Below are 14,758 nucleotides of genomic sequence, written 5' to 3' on the forward strand. Positions count from 1 at the left end.
GGAGGAGGGGCCGGGCCCACCGCGCCTGCCCCGCTCCCTCCTGCGGCCGCCGCGGGACCCGCGCCGCAGCCCTGGCTACAGCGCCTCCTGCCGCCGCCGGCGCCCCCCAGCCCGCCCCCAGGTGCCCGCAGCCCGCTGGCGCGGCTGAGGCGACGGTGCTGCCGCCGGCGGCTGGGGCTGCCCGGGGTAACCGCGCGCGCCCACCGCGGCCGCGGACGCTGCTGCTGAGGCGCGGGAGCACAGCGGGCCGCGGTTCCCGGGGACCCCAGGAGGGCTGTTCCGTGGAGCTTCATTCACAAAAAAGGGCCCACAACCCTCCTCGGGGCCCGCAGACTGGGGCTTTTCATTGGTCAGTGAGATGTGACGTCACGCGGACGGGGCCTTTCTACAGGCAGGTACCCGGTGACGCCATAAAGAAAAGTCTGAGTGGTTCCGCCAATCAAACATAAAAGTGTGCTCGCGACCCTCCGCCTACCCCCAACTTTTGTTTCTTCTATGTTCTTCCAGTGCCAAGACCCGAGGTCGCCAACTTCCTTTAATGAGTCACCAAAGCTTTACACAGCCCCACCCTAGTAACTTAACTCCAGTTCTTTGGCATGTATATATTTTTTTTAAGTATTTCTGGCTTTTCCCTGTAATTGCGCCAAGTGAAAAGGACTCTTGCCCTGGCTGCTGGCTTGGAAAAAGAGTATGGACTGATAAAATTGTCCGCCGCTCTAAGGTAAAGTTGGTTTCACAACTTAAGAACTATTTAAATCACCCATACTCTTTATCGACATATGTTGTGCCCAGCATTCAAAAAGACTAAGCCAGGCTTCTGAAGGAGTCGATAAACTCACCGTGGAAACACGATTTACGGTAGGGTTTGCCTCCTAGTTTGTCTTCTCGGAGTCCAGTACCCCCATTTAACTCAGTAATTTTACACACAGTTGCTGAGTTTTTCTTACCTAAGGTGTTGACAGATAAAATGATTGAAGTATTGAATGAAGCAAGTGGCGAATTTAATCCTCGAGCTTTCATCTTGCAAACTGTGGGGTTGTCTCTCTGTTTTTCTTCTGGGTTAAAATAATGCCTGGTATTTCTGAAACTTAACCAAAACTCGTTTTGGTGGGACTTTAAACAAATTTCCATGGTAACATCTAAGAAGGTGAATAGATTGGAGGGCAGTCTTAAATTTTCATAGCCCCGAGTTTTACATCTTGCAAGCGATTCTTAATTTTTCACCAACGTTTTAACGTTTTATCCTGCAGTTCTGCAATTACTGCCAGCCTCTAGAAGAGGAAGATAGAATTTTAGTCAATCCCCCTAGAAGCGTCTTAGAAATGCAAATTTTGATGGAGTACCTCCCAGAGGGGCTATTTGACTTCTATTGTTGAAGGCCTTTACCCTTTAGCACTGCTAATTAAGGAGGAAAGGGGGCTGGGGAAAAAGATGGTTCTGCATCACTGACTCAGCTGAACAGTCTGGAACTACAGATCAGCCACTTAGACCAGAAGCTTAGTAATCATGTTCTTTCCTCCCTGTTTCCCCTAAGGAACTCAGTGAAGGCCTTAAATTAAAAATGGTCCACCTGTTTGTCTGCAGGGGCAGCAATAAAGCACAAGACTTGGAAGCTTCTAGAATGCTATGCAAATGAGTCCACTTTAAGCAGAGACCTATCCTCCCAGGTCATCTACTTTGACTAGAAAAAGGAGGCCTTACTGGCCTTAGGAAAGTAGTGGAAAGGCCACCTTTTCCCAGATCATCTGAGATTTTGCTAGAGTCTTTTCTTTTGTTTATTGAGGTATAATTGACATATAACATTACATTAGTTTCAGGTGTACAACATAAGGATTTGATATTTGTATATAGTGCAAAATAATCACCACAGCAAGTCTAGTTAACATCCAAGTAGGTCTTGTTTTGAACAGTTAGATACTACATGGGAGTTGTTTTCTTGGCTCCCTAGAATTAAAGAAATTCAAGTACCCTATGACATTCTATTTATTTGAGCGTGGCTTATCTAAATGTCAAACTAAGACTGAAGTGCCAGGAAGTTCACTTACATCAGTTCATTTTCTTTCAACTACAAATTTAGTGTTTAGACTGGAAATTCTAACAAAATGCATATGATTCCAATAAATGAGGGAAAAATATAATAAGTACAGATAATTACACTGTTTAAGCATTTTCACATTTTACAAACAGAATTTTATGCTTTTGTTAGTATAACATTGTTAAGAGAGAAAGTATATAATTACAGTTTGTAAATTTGCAGAAATGTCTCACATCTTGGGAATAGGAAATCCATACACTAAGTACACACACTGAAATTTTATTTTATTTTTTTAACGTTTATTTATTTTTGAGAGAGAGCACAAGCCGGGTAGGGCCAGAGAGAGGGGAGGATACAAAATCCAAAGTAGGCTGCAGGTTCTGAGCTGTTAGCACAGAGCCCGATGCAGGGCTCAAACTCACCAACCTCCAGATCATGACCTGAGGCAAAGTCTGACACTTAAACTTGCTCTCACACATCGAAATTTTAAACCCTGTTTATATTTTCTTTTTAGGTCATGTTTAGGTAGTGACAGAAAAGTGGTCTTTCTACGATATTTGTTTTCATGTGTGGCACTTCTCTTGAGTAATTTGACTCTTACTGACATTTAATAAGCTAATCTCTAAACTCTGAGAAATTGGCCATAAGAAATGTAGTTCAGTTTGCTTGGTTGATTGGTTAGTTTATTGTTCACTGTTTGACCATTGATCATAAAATTTTAGAGCTTGAAAGCACTTTAGACAATATTTGGTCCAAGGCTGCCATTTCACAGTGAGGACATGGGAACCCACAGAAGTGACAGTGCAGGGCTGGAGTGGATACTGAAACATTCTTCAAGATTCCAGTTGTCTTTCCTTGACTTGTCTGAGCTTAGAAAACAGATGCATCTGGTTATAATCTTCAGCATTATGGGCAGCACAGTGAAAAGCAAAAGAACTAGGGAAGAAGTTCTCCAAAATATTCCTTTCTCCTAGGTAGATTCACCCTGAAAAGAATACAATTATAGAAGATTTTTTAGATGTATATTTTAGTTAAGTCATACTCTGAAAATTTGAAATCTTACCCTAAAATTAGTAGAAACTGGTCCATAGATACATTACATTACAATTTCAAAGGATAGAAGACCTGGCTGTCTCAGTCCCTAGAGCATGATGTGACCTTTGATTTCAGAATTGTAAATTGGAGTTCCATGTTGGATGTAGAGAGCATTTAAAAATAAATATTTTTTAAAAGTGTTTATTTATTTTGAGAGAGAGCCAGGGAGGTGCAGAGAGGGAGAGAGAGAGAATCAGAAGCAGGCTCCGTGCTGTCAGCATAGAGCCCAGCGCAGGGCTCAATCCCACAAACTGTGAATCACGACCCAAGCCAAAACCAAGAGTGAGTCCCTCAATGACTGAGCCACCTAGGTACCACTAAAAGTAAAATCCTAAAAAAAAAAAACTTTTTTTTCAAATGACAGTAAGTTTCAATTTCAAATAATAAGTGAATTACAGCTTTAATTATGTGAAGATAAGTAATTTTCTTTAAGGTCAAATTTCCATAAAGCTAAAGGGTTTAGGTGGCAGGTATATGGGAAAATAGACACTGAAGTCTTCACTAGCATATTTAAAAAGACTGGTTTAGGGGCACCTGACTGACTGAGTCCATAGAGCATGCGATTCTTGATCTTGGGGTTGTAAATTCAATCCGCATGTTGGGTGTAGGGATCACTTAAAAATAAAATCTTAGGGGCGCCTGGGTGGCTCAGTCGGCTGAGCGTCCGACTTCGGCTCAGGTCAGGATCTCGCAGTTTGTGAGTTCAAGCCCTGCGTCAGGCTCTGTGCTGACAGCTCAGAGTCTGGAGCCTGTTTCTGATTCTGTGTCTCCCTCTCTCTGCCCCTTCCTCACTCATGCTCTGTCTCTCTCTGTCTCTCAAAAATGAATAAACGTTAAAAAAAATTTTTTAATTAAAATAAATAAATAAATAAATAAAATCTTAAAAATAAATAAAATTTAAAAATAAAATGTTTTTTTAAATTTATTTATTTTTGAGAGACAGCATGAGCAGGGGAGGGGCAGAGAGAGAAAGGGAGAGAGAGAGAATCCCAAGCAGGCTTCATGCTGTCATCATAGAGCAGTGTGGGGGCTTGATCCTACCAACTGTGAGATCATGACCTGGGCTGAAACCAAGAATCAGACATTTAACCGAATGAACCACTCAGGTGCCCCTAAAATAAAATCTTAAAAAAAAAAAAAGTTGATTTTATTTCATTGGATATTCTGGTAATCTCAGCATTAATCTGAAGTCCTCCATATTCCTGACCCTGAGACTGAAAATCTCTTAGAATTGTAAAAAGGGGAGAAAATGAATATTTAGAAAGCTACTACCACATGCTGGACACAGTGCTAGGGGTTTAGATGCCCTGTTAGATATTATTGTTTTTATTTTGTGGGTGAGGAATCCCTCATTTGACAGGGCAAAGCAGTTATCCCAGGTCCTGCAGTGAGTTTGGTTTGAAAACCCAGGGCTCTTTCTTGGGGCCAACACCATTCTTCATAGGTTGAGGACAGAGTTTAGAGGGATCTTTCCTTGCAGGTAGGTTTTGAAATAACCTGTAAAGTTATATAAATGTCATACATTTTTATTAAATTTGGGGACCTCAGACCACATGCTACCATTACAGATTTTTAAAACAATATTCCTGATGTTAATTTGTTGTTTTTTTTTTTTTAATTTTTTTTTTCAACGTTTTTTATTTATTTTTGGGACAGAGAGAGACAGAGCATGAACGGGGGAGGGGCAGAGAGAGAGGGAGACACAGAATCGGAAACAGGCTCCAGGCTCCGAGCCATCAGCCCGGAGCCTGACGCGGGGCTCGAACTCACGGACCGCGAGATCGTGACCTGGCTGAAGTCGGACGCTTAACCGACTGCGCCACCCAGGCGCCCCTATTTGTTTTTTTATTACGTACACTTCCTCCCACACAATAACAACAACGACAACAATAATAAATAATGTCATGCTGGTGTGGAAGAGGCTAGAGAATGGTGAGAATTCTGGTTATATTGAGTCTTGAGATCAGAGAACGACTAAGGATGCTTTTACCCCAAAGACTAGGCCTGTGCCTAGGGCACTGACTGAGCAGTACCCAGCTCATTCTCTCTCTCACTTTACCTTTTGAAAAATGCTAGCATGCATTTGACAGTCAGATGTTTAATGTATCAGTAGAGTAGAATTTAGTAATCTTGAGAGAAATGGAAAAGAATGCATGAAGATCAGCACATCCATGCTCTCCTTGGCTAAATGTTTCTCCCAGGATGAAATGAATATACATGCTCATCCTCACCAGTGGCTTCTAAAATCTGGGTCTTACTTTGTGATAGGGTCTTTTTACCTCAAAGATTCTTGAGGTATTTTTCTTTTTCTTTGTTTTTATCCCAAATGACCAAATAATGCATGTACATGTTATTGTATTTTTTAAAAACGTAAATAAAAAGCAGAAATACATACATAGTTGTATATATAAAATTCTTCTTCACCCTTATACCCCAATCCTACCCTACACCTTTAATAGTCTGTATTTAGATTTGAAAGAATTTTTAATAAATTGTTTCATAGTGTGCATATTGTTCTATGAACTGTTTTTTTTTTTTCTTTTTTACTTAATACTGCATCCTGAACATTTTCCTTGTCTTTATAGCCAACTCCATTGACTCTAATGGCTGCATAGATTTCCCTTGTATGTTTTCCATAATTTATTTTCCTATGGATGGACACTTAGGTTGTAGTGGGGGGTATTATTACAAACAGCTCTGCATTGAATATCCTAACATATGTATATCCACAGGAGGTGGAATTGCTGAATCGAAGAGTGACCACTTTTTAAATTTTGATAGACACCAATAATATTTTAGAGTACTTGTTTCTGCACATCCTTGAGATCACTAGATATAATCAATATTTTTAAGTTTGAGAATAAAAAGTAACAGCTTACTGTAATTTTCACTGCATTTCTCTCATCACTAGTAAAGCTGAACATATTATAAAGTGCTCAGTATATTTTCTAAGAATTTCTTATTCATGTTGTTTGCTCATGTCTCCATTTGTTTTCATTTTCTTTTAGATTGGTAAGAGTTGATTATATATTATAGATATCAGCTCTTCAGTCTTGTTGATATTACTTAATCTTTGTCATATTGCTCTGTTCATGTTGCTGCACAAGTTGTATGTGTTTTAATGTCTGATCAATTTTACCAGTCCTTTTTTTTTTAAGATTTTATTATTTAAGTAATCTCTCCACCAACATGGTATTCGATCTCATGACCCCAAGATCAAGAGTTGCATGCTCCGCTGAACCAGCCAGGTGCCCCTTACCAGTCCTTTTTTTAAGGTTTCTAAGTATTGTACCTTATTTTTTGTGTCCCAATATTTTAAAAGTATTCTTTATTTTCTATTTCTTTCAGAGATGTTGCTATATTTAGCTCTTTAATCCACCTGGAATTTATTTGGAGGATATAGGATAAAGTAGGGATCTATTCTTTCCCAACACTTTTTTATCACATAGCACATCTTTTTCCCATTAATTTGAAATGCTACCCATAAATATTTACAGTTCTCAGTATATACTATGGCCTGATTCTAGTCTCCTTTCTTTTTTTATTTGAGAGAGAGAGCACGCACACACATGCATAGGCACACAGAGAGAGTGGGGAAGGGCAGAGAGAAGGAGAGAGAAAATCCCAAGCAGGCTCTGTGCTGTCAGCACTGAGATCATGACCCGAGCCAAAACCTAGAGTCAAATAGATGCTTGACCAACTGAGCCACTCAGGCGCCCTGAGATTGTGTGCTTCTTGATGAACACAGCATCACCAGTAAAATAGGAGAAAAATAGTTACCCTGAATCCAATCAAGTCTTGAGATCTGAGTTCAGCTTATAGGACATATAAGGGGGAGGAGGGAACAAATTAAATGACTTCTAAGAAAACAGTGTAACATGTGAGACTTTTTAGAAAGTCTGTCTCTTAAACAGGTAAATGTCATGGGAAAAAAACTGAGGTCAAGTGGATGAGAAGATGTGTGGTAAATGAAAAGAACCTTAAGAGCCATAAAACCAAATGCAATTCATAGTGTCTGGTCTGAACAAACCAGCTATAAATGACGTGTTTTGGATAACTGGTGATATTTGAATATGGACTGGGCATTAGGTGATATTAAGGAAATATTGTTAAATGTTTGGGGTATGATAATAATGCAATGATGTAGAAGAATGGACTTATTCTAGTACTGTGGACTGAATCGTGCCCCACCCCTTCCCAGCCCAATTTATATGTTGAAGCCCTAACCTCTAATGTGATGGTCTTTGGGGATGGGGCCTTTGGGAGATAATTAGGTTTAGATGAGGTCAAGAGGGTGTGGCCTTCATATTTTGATTATCATTCATATAAGAAGTAGAAAAGAGATGGCTCTCTGTGCACCATATGAGGACACAGTTAGAAGGTAGCCATCTGCAAGCCAGGAAACAGAGTCCTCACAAGGAACCAAATCAGCCAGCGCCTTCATCTTAGACTTTCCAGGCTCCAGAACTGTGAAAAATAAATGTCTGTTGTTTAAACCACCCAGTCTCGGGGTGCCTGGCAGTCTCAGTCAGTAGAGCATGTGACTCTTGATCTCAGGGTTGTAAGTTTGAGCCCCACATTGGATGTAGAGATTACTTAAAAATAAAATCTTTAAAAAAAAAACCTCAAAAAACCACCCAATCTATAATACTTTGTTATAGCAGCTCAAGTCAACTGATAACTGAAGAATTTATGGATAAAGTATTTGAGTATAAAGCTTTAAAATGGTCTAGTAAGGAGGCACCCGGGTAGCTCAGTCAGCTGAGCATCCCACTCTTGATTTCAGCTCAGGTCGCGATCTCGTGGTTCATTTGGTCAAGCCCCACATCAGACTGTGTGCTTGCCGCACAGCACCTCCTTGGGATTCTCTCTCCCTCCCAACCTCCCACTTGTGCATGCTCTCTCGCTCTCTCTCTCTCTCTCTCTCTCACTCAAACAATTTTTTAAAGTAAATAAAAGTAAAATGGTTCAGTAAGTATATACTCTTTATCTCATTCTATCTATCCATTTACCTATGTATTTATCTATAAAACAACTATGGCAGAATATAAAGAATTATTGAATCCAGGTAATGGTTATTTCTTTTTTCGTTGTCTTTCTACTTTCTTATGTTTAAAATTTTTCATAATCAAAGCCAATTTTTTTCTCTATATTCTCTATATTTTCAAGATTTTATTTTTAAGTAATCTTTACCATGCTCTACTTACTGAGCCAGCCATGTACCCCTATATTCTTACATATTTTAAAATTCTTTCTGTGATTTTGTCTGGGATAGTATTCAATTTCTAGATTAACTTGAAGAAAATTGATATATTTAAATATTGAATTTTTAAATAGGAATTTCTTAAAATACTGATTTTCTGTAATTAAAGGAAAAGGTATAAGAATACCTGGCTGGCCCAGTGGGAAGAGTGTGCGACTCTTCATCTTAGGGTCATGAGTTCAAGTCCCACATGGGGTATAGAGATTACTTAAATAAATTAAAACTTATATATATATACATGTATACATACATATATGTGTATATATATATATACACATATATACATACATGTATATATAAATAAATTAAATAATAATAAAATAATAATAATAAATTAAATAATAATAATTAAATAATAATTAAATAAATTTAAACTTATATATACATGTATACATACATGTGTGTATGTATGCATACATATATGTATGTATACATGTATGTATACATGTATGTATGTATACATGTGTGTATATATGTATGTATGTATGTGTGTGTATATGTATATGTCTTTGAATTTATTTAAGTCCTTCAGTAAATAAACCATGATACATTTATTATGAGCATGATTTTGTGTATTGTTCCTGTATTTTACCACTGTTACTAGGAGAAGGTACAGCCTGATCCATAGGAATGCAAACTTTTTTTCGTTAAACATACACTTCCAGCTTCTTTTGTTCACAAGGGAGATAGTATTTTAAATTACTGTCCAGACTAATTTCAGTTCCTCCTCCTGGCTTCTTACAAGGCCCAGAGGCCTACTGGGGCAAAAGAAATTATACCTATTACTGTCTGACCAAAGCAGAAGCCACTACATCTGGGACACTTTCATTTCCACCAAGGCCCAACAGAACTTTGAAATTAAACTCTTTTCTTTATTTTAGTCTTGAGTTTTGGGCAGTGCAGTCTCTCATCACCTCATTTTTGTAAGTGTAAAGGAGGCTCTTATGAAGATTTATTAACCTTATGTTCACAGTAAGCTCTGGGGGCACCATAAGATTGTGATTTCAGCTATAGTAATTTCCTGCTGTATTTATTTCCAATGGGCTTTTAAAAATTTGAAATATAATAAACATGTTATAGAAGCAAAGATCTGGATGTTAGTTCAGTGAGTTTTAAAATTATATACCCCTGTATAACCACCACTCAAAACAAGATACAGAATCAATGATCCTTATAGAAATACCATCCATGCAATCATAAGCATGATTCCCTGTGTCAAGCCCGTGTCCAGACAATCCCCCATGCCATTCCAATCCATCTGCCACCCTTCCCTTGCCCCTGCTTGCTGCTCTCCACCTCTGACATCCCTTTGGCACTATACCTCAAGTTTCTGAACCTTCCCTCCCACCCAACATGACTGAATGGGATGGGCTCTGCTGGCTCGGGTCTTGGTCCTCTTCCTCAGACATAACTAGGATCAGAATTCGCAGACCCAAGCTGTCCCTGAGTTTGGCCCTTTCTCCTGGCTGCACCCCACCAGGCCTCCTCCCAGGGGGGCTTGGTAGCGGTAGGACAGAGCATGCTTCAGGTAGGAATCAGCAGAGATAATCAGGTAATGTGAAGCAGCTAATAGCCTCCTTCACCTTCACTACACACATTTGTCTTTCCAATTGTTGCAGGACAAGAAAGACATCCTTTGTCTGACTCTGCCCTTATCCACACAGTTAGAAGTAAATTAAAGGCATCAATTTCAAGTCACTTCTGTAGCTGTAAAAGTGTAAAAGCAATTTATTCTCTATCTCCTGTTGTGACTGAGAGAATATTCCCTGCAAAGACTTTGGAAGAGAACTGGCTACCAATTCCAGTATATTGGGTGATTTTTCTGTCTTTTCGCTACAAATTTTCCTGTCTATGAGGAGGTCCTAGCCTAGTCTTGGTTCTCCCTCTCACACACTGTTTTCCATAGGAGTAGGGAGGGCAGAAAAGAGTAAACACATAGATCTATAGGTTTGGATTTTGTTTGTTTAAGTTTATTTTGATTTTTAAAATTTTTTTTAACGTTTATTTATTTTTGAGACAGAGAGAGAGAGAGACAGAGAGAGAGAGAGAGAGAGGATGAACAGGGGAGGGTCAGAGAAAGAGGGAGACACAGAATCTGAAACAGGCTCCAGGCTCTGAGCTGTCAGCACAGAGCCTGACGCAGGGCTCAAACCCACGGACCGTGAGATCATGACCTGAGCCGAAGTCGGATGCTTAACCGACTGAGCCACCCAGGCGCCCCTATTTTGAGAGAGAGAACGAGCACACACAAGCAGTGGAGGGACAGAGGGAGAATCCCAAGCAGACTTTGTTTGCACTGTCAGTGCAGCTCCTGACACAGGGCTCGAACTGTGAGATCATGACCTGAGCTGAAATCAAGAGTCAGATGCTCAACTGACTGAGCCATCCAGGCAACCCTCACAGATCTATAGTTTTTAATTCTTATAGGGTAGGAGGTTTTAACTATCATTTTTTCCCTCTTCAGTGATACTAGAGCACAAATCAACAGATTAAGTTGGATTCTCCATTAACTTCATTGTTAAATGCAGATTCAAGTGAGTAGTGAATTGCTTTATCCAAAGTTAGGGGCTTTGCAAAGACAAAAACAGCTGGAATGACCCATAACATAGGCAATCAGCTTCTAGAAATTGTCCATAAAAGTGAGTTGTCATTTAATAATATTTCTGGAAAGAAAAATTATGTTTTCACATTTAATGTATTAGCTTAATTTTTTTAGCTTATGCATTATCAAATATATTAAAAAGAACATGTTTCTGACTTAAATCTAGCTGCCAAAATAACGTTAAAATGTATTTGGAAAATCCAAGTGAAGATGGGCGCCTGGGTGGCTCAGTTGGTTAAGCATCCGACTTCGGCTCAGGTCATGATCTCGCAGTTTGTGAGTTCGAGCCCGACATCAGGCTCTGTGCTAACAGCTCAGAGCCTGGAGCCTGCTTCAGATTCTGTGTCTGCCCCTCCCATGCTCATGCTCTGTCTCTCTCTGTCTCTCTCTGTCTCTCAAAAATAAACGTGTAAAAAAAAAAAAAAAGTAAAAAAAAGAAAAAAAAAGAAAAGAAAAGAAACTCCAAGTGAAGAGTTTGCAGATCAAACTTGTCTTTTGGCCACCATGTTCATTTTCTGGACCGTGCTCCACCCTGCTCCATAGTAAACTTTCAAGATGGTAAATCTGATCATATTTTATCAACTAAAATGTTCTCACAGCCCCTTGCCCCATTTAGAGAGTCTTGAATTCATCTTCTGGACCATCCTACACACTTATATAAGAGTCATCTTTATTATTATTTTATTTTAGTTTGAAAATGTCAAATCTACAAGTTAATCTAGGGGGGAACCATCTGAGAAAATGTTACAGACATCATGACCTCTATCTCCTAAAAACAGGAACATTTTCCTACATAACCATAATGTCATTGTCAAATTCAGGAAACTTAACATTCCTTGACAATACAATTATCAAATGTTTAGTTCATCTTCACAATTCACCAATTGTCCTAATAATGCCCTTTATAGCATTGGTTTTCCCTGACCCAGGAAGCAATCCTTTTTCTAACAATTAGGCTCAGGATGTGTACTTTTGCAGGAATTTTCTACTGTGATGGTGCATCCTTGCTGTGTCAGGTAAGGAGGCCCAGGATGACAGTTTGCCTTATTCTGGGTAATTAATGAACTTTGATCACTGGGTTCATTAAGGTGTTGCCTGCCAATTTTTCCCACTATAAAGGTATAACTTTTCCTTTTGTAATTAATAATTTGTGGGGAGATAGTTTAAGACCACAAACTTCCACCCAGTGATTTAGTACACATTGAGGATTCTGAATCAGTTGTTACTATAATGGTACAGATAGTGACTTTCTAATTACGTTCTACATTTATTTATTGACTTTCTATAGAAAGAGGAGCTTTATTTTCTCTCCTGTGTATGTATGTATGCATGTATGTATGTGTGTATGCATGTATGCATGCATGTAGGTAGGTGGATAGATTATGGATTTACTTCTAGTTTTCTATAATGGATTATAATCCCTTAGTGTCACTATGTATTTCGATGCTCAAATTGTCTCAGATTTGACTAGTGGGTAGCACTTCATATTACCTTCTGTGTCCTTTTGACATGTCCCCATCAATTTTTTAGTGCTTTCTTACTTTCTGGCACAAGATTTTCAGGGTTTAACTTGTCCTTTCCCTGCCCTGGAGTCAGTTATTCCTCCAAGAAGGTCTAGCTGTCTTTACTGGGTCATAATATTTATTATTTTTAAAAATTTTTTAATGTTTATTTACTTTTGAGAGAGAGACAGCATGAGCAGGGGAGGGGCAGAGAGAGAGGGAGACACAGAATTGGAAGCAGGCTCCAGGCTCTGGGCTGTCAGCACAGAGCCCAACATGGGGCTCAAACTCATGAACTTTGAGATCATGACCTGAGCCGAAGTTGGACACTTAACCCACTGAGCCACCCAGGTGCCCCTGGTCACAGTATTTAAAAAACACTCAAGGCCTCTGAGAACTGATTCTAGTCTCGTCTACAAAATCTCCTGCGATTTCTTCACTGCCTTGTATGCTCTGCCACATACCCTCTCAGAGTCCCCAAAGTGCCATACTCCCCCATACTCTTGCATTTGCCCATGCTGTAGCGTCTTCCTGGAGGCCCTTACCACCACTTTTCTGTGTGGCTAATTCTTAAACGCTTTTTCACAACTATTTAAGTGTTAACTGATGTGTGGTCTTCTCTGACTGCCTTTGAATCCCAGCCTGACCTCTGCTCCTGGTAGCACTCTCTGTCACATGGTAGGAAAATGGCATCTCATTTGTTTTGTTTTGTTTGGTTTGGTTTGGTTTGGTTTGGTTTGGTTTTGAAGTAGCATTTCAGGGTGCCTGGGTGGCTCAGTTAGTTAAGCATCCAACTCTTGATTTCGGCTTAGGTCATGATCTCATAGTCGTGAGATGGAGCACCCCATTGGGCTCTGTGCTGGGCATGGAGCCTGCTTAAGATTCTCTCTCTCCTCCCTTTGCCCCTCCCCTGCTTGTGCACTCTCTCCCTCAAAAAAATAAAATATAGTAAAATAAATAGCATTTATTTTTTTAAGTAATATCTACACCCAATGTGGGGGCTCAAACTCACAACCCTGAGATCAAGTGTTGCATACAGTACCAGCTGAGCCAGCCAGGTGCCCCATCTCATTGTTTTAATTTATATTTGCCTGATTATCACTGTAAGTATATCTGATTTCTGTGTGGGAAATAGAAAATAATACTGTTCAAGAAAACAAGAGAACTGGCATTATAAGGCAATGAGGTTTCTATTCTTTGTTGCACTGTGTTTTTAGTTGAGTCTTCTGTAACCAATTAGTATTAACTAATCTATAGAAGGTTATAATGCAAGACAATTTGATTATTACTTATAAAAATAACTTCATTAAATAGATAATATATCCACCTCAAAATTCAATATTTTATGTATCCAGATATAGTCTATGCATATTCAAGCACATATCTGTTATTAAGTACTCTGTGAGTGGTTCACTTTTATATGTTAAAACAAAATGACATAAGAAAACTTACAGAATGAATTTTATAGTTTTTAATGGAGATATGTGTGATTACACTGCAGCCCATAGATTCTAACTCAATATTAGAATAATTTCTCAACATTAATAAATGAATACATTTTCTTTCCTTAAAGAAGTGGCAGAAAGATACTTTATTTCTCTTTGGTCACAGGTCTCTCTGCCAGAATGGTTCTGGTACTATATTTTAATTTTCCTAACTATACAACGTACATGGATCATTGTTTCTAATACCTTTTTTTTCATTGAGGCATAATCCACAGAACGTTATATTAGTTTCAGATGTAAATGTAATGATTCAATATTTGTATATATTGCAAAATCATCACAATAAGTCCAGTTAACACCTGTCACCATATATAGTTACAAAATGTGTTTTTCTTGTGATGAGAACTTTCAAGACCTACTCTCCTAGCTACTTTCAAATATGCAGTAAGGTATTATTAATTAGAGGGGTGCCTGGGTGGCTCAGTTGGTTAAGCATCCCACTCTTGGTTTCGGCTCAGGTCATGATCTCATGGTTGGTGAGTATGAGCCCCAAAGTGGGCACTGTTACTGCGGATCCTGCTTGGGATTCTCTCTCTCTACCTCTCACGTTCTGTCTCTCTCCCTCTCAAAAATAAATAAACTTAAAAAAAAAAGGTATTATTAACTGGAGTCATCATGCTGTACATTACATTCCCATGACTTATTTATTTTATAAATGGAAATTGTATTTTTTGACTCCCTTCACCCATTTTGCCTATCCATGCCACAGGCAACCAGTAGTCTACTCTCTATATTCATGAGCTTGGTTTTATTTTG

At 39.1% G+C, this 14,758-nt stretch overlaps 1 protein-coding gene across 2 annotated transcripts in view; it reads right to left on the reverse strand.

The window, feature by feature from the left end:
* Positions 1 to 2,336: 2,336 nt before the first annotated feature.
* Positions 2,337 to 14,758, reverse strand: part of PRXL2C (peroxiredoxin like 2C) — a 36,538-nt gene continuing 24,116 nt past the window's right edge. For both annotated transcript variants that reach the window (XR_007454496.1, XM_049616228.1), the window contains one exon: positions 2,337 to 3,020. The gene's annotated coding sequence lies outside the window, so the exon portion shown is untranslated. The remainder of the gene's footprint in view (positions 3,021 to 14,758) is intronic.

This window comes from Panthera uncia, chromosome D4 (genome assembly GCF_023721935.1).
Source record: "Panthera uncia isolate 11264 chromosome D4, Puncia_PCG_1.0, whole genome shotgun sequence".
Taxonomy (NCBI): domain Eukaryota; kingdom Metazoa; phylum Chordata; class Mammalia; order Carnivora; family Felidae; genus Panthera; species Panthera uncia.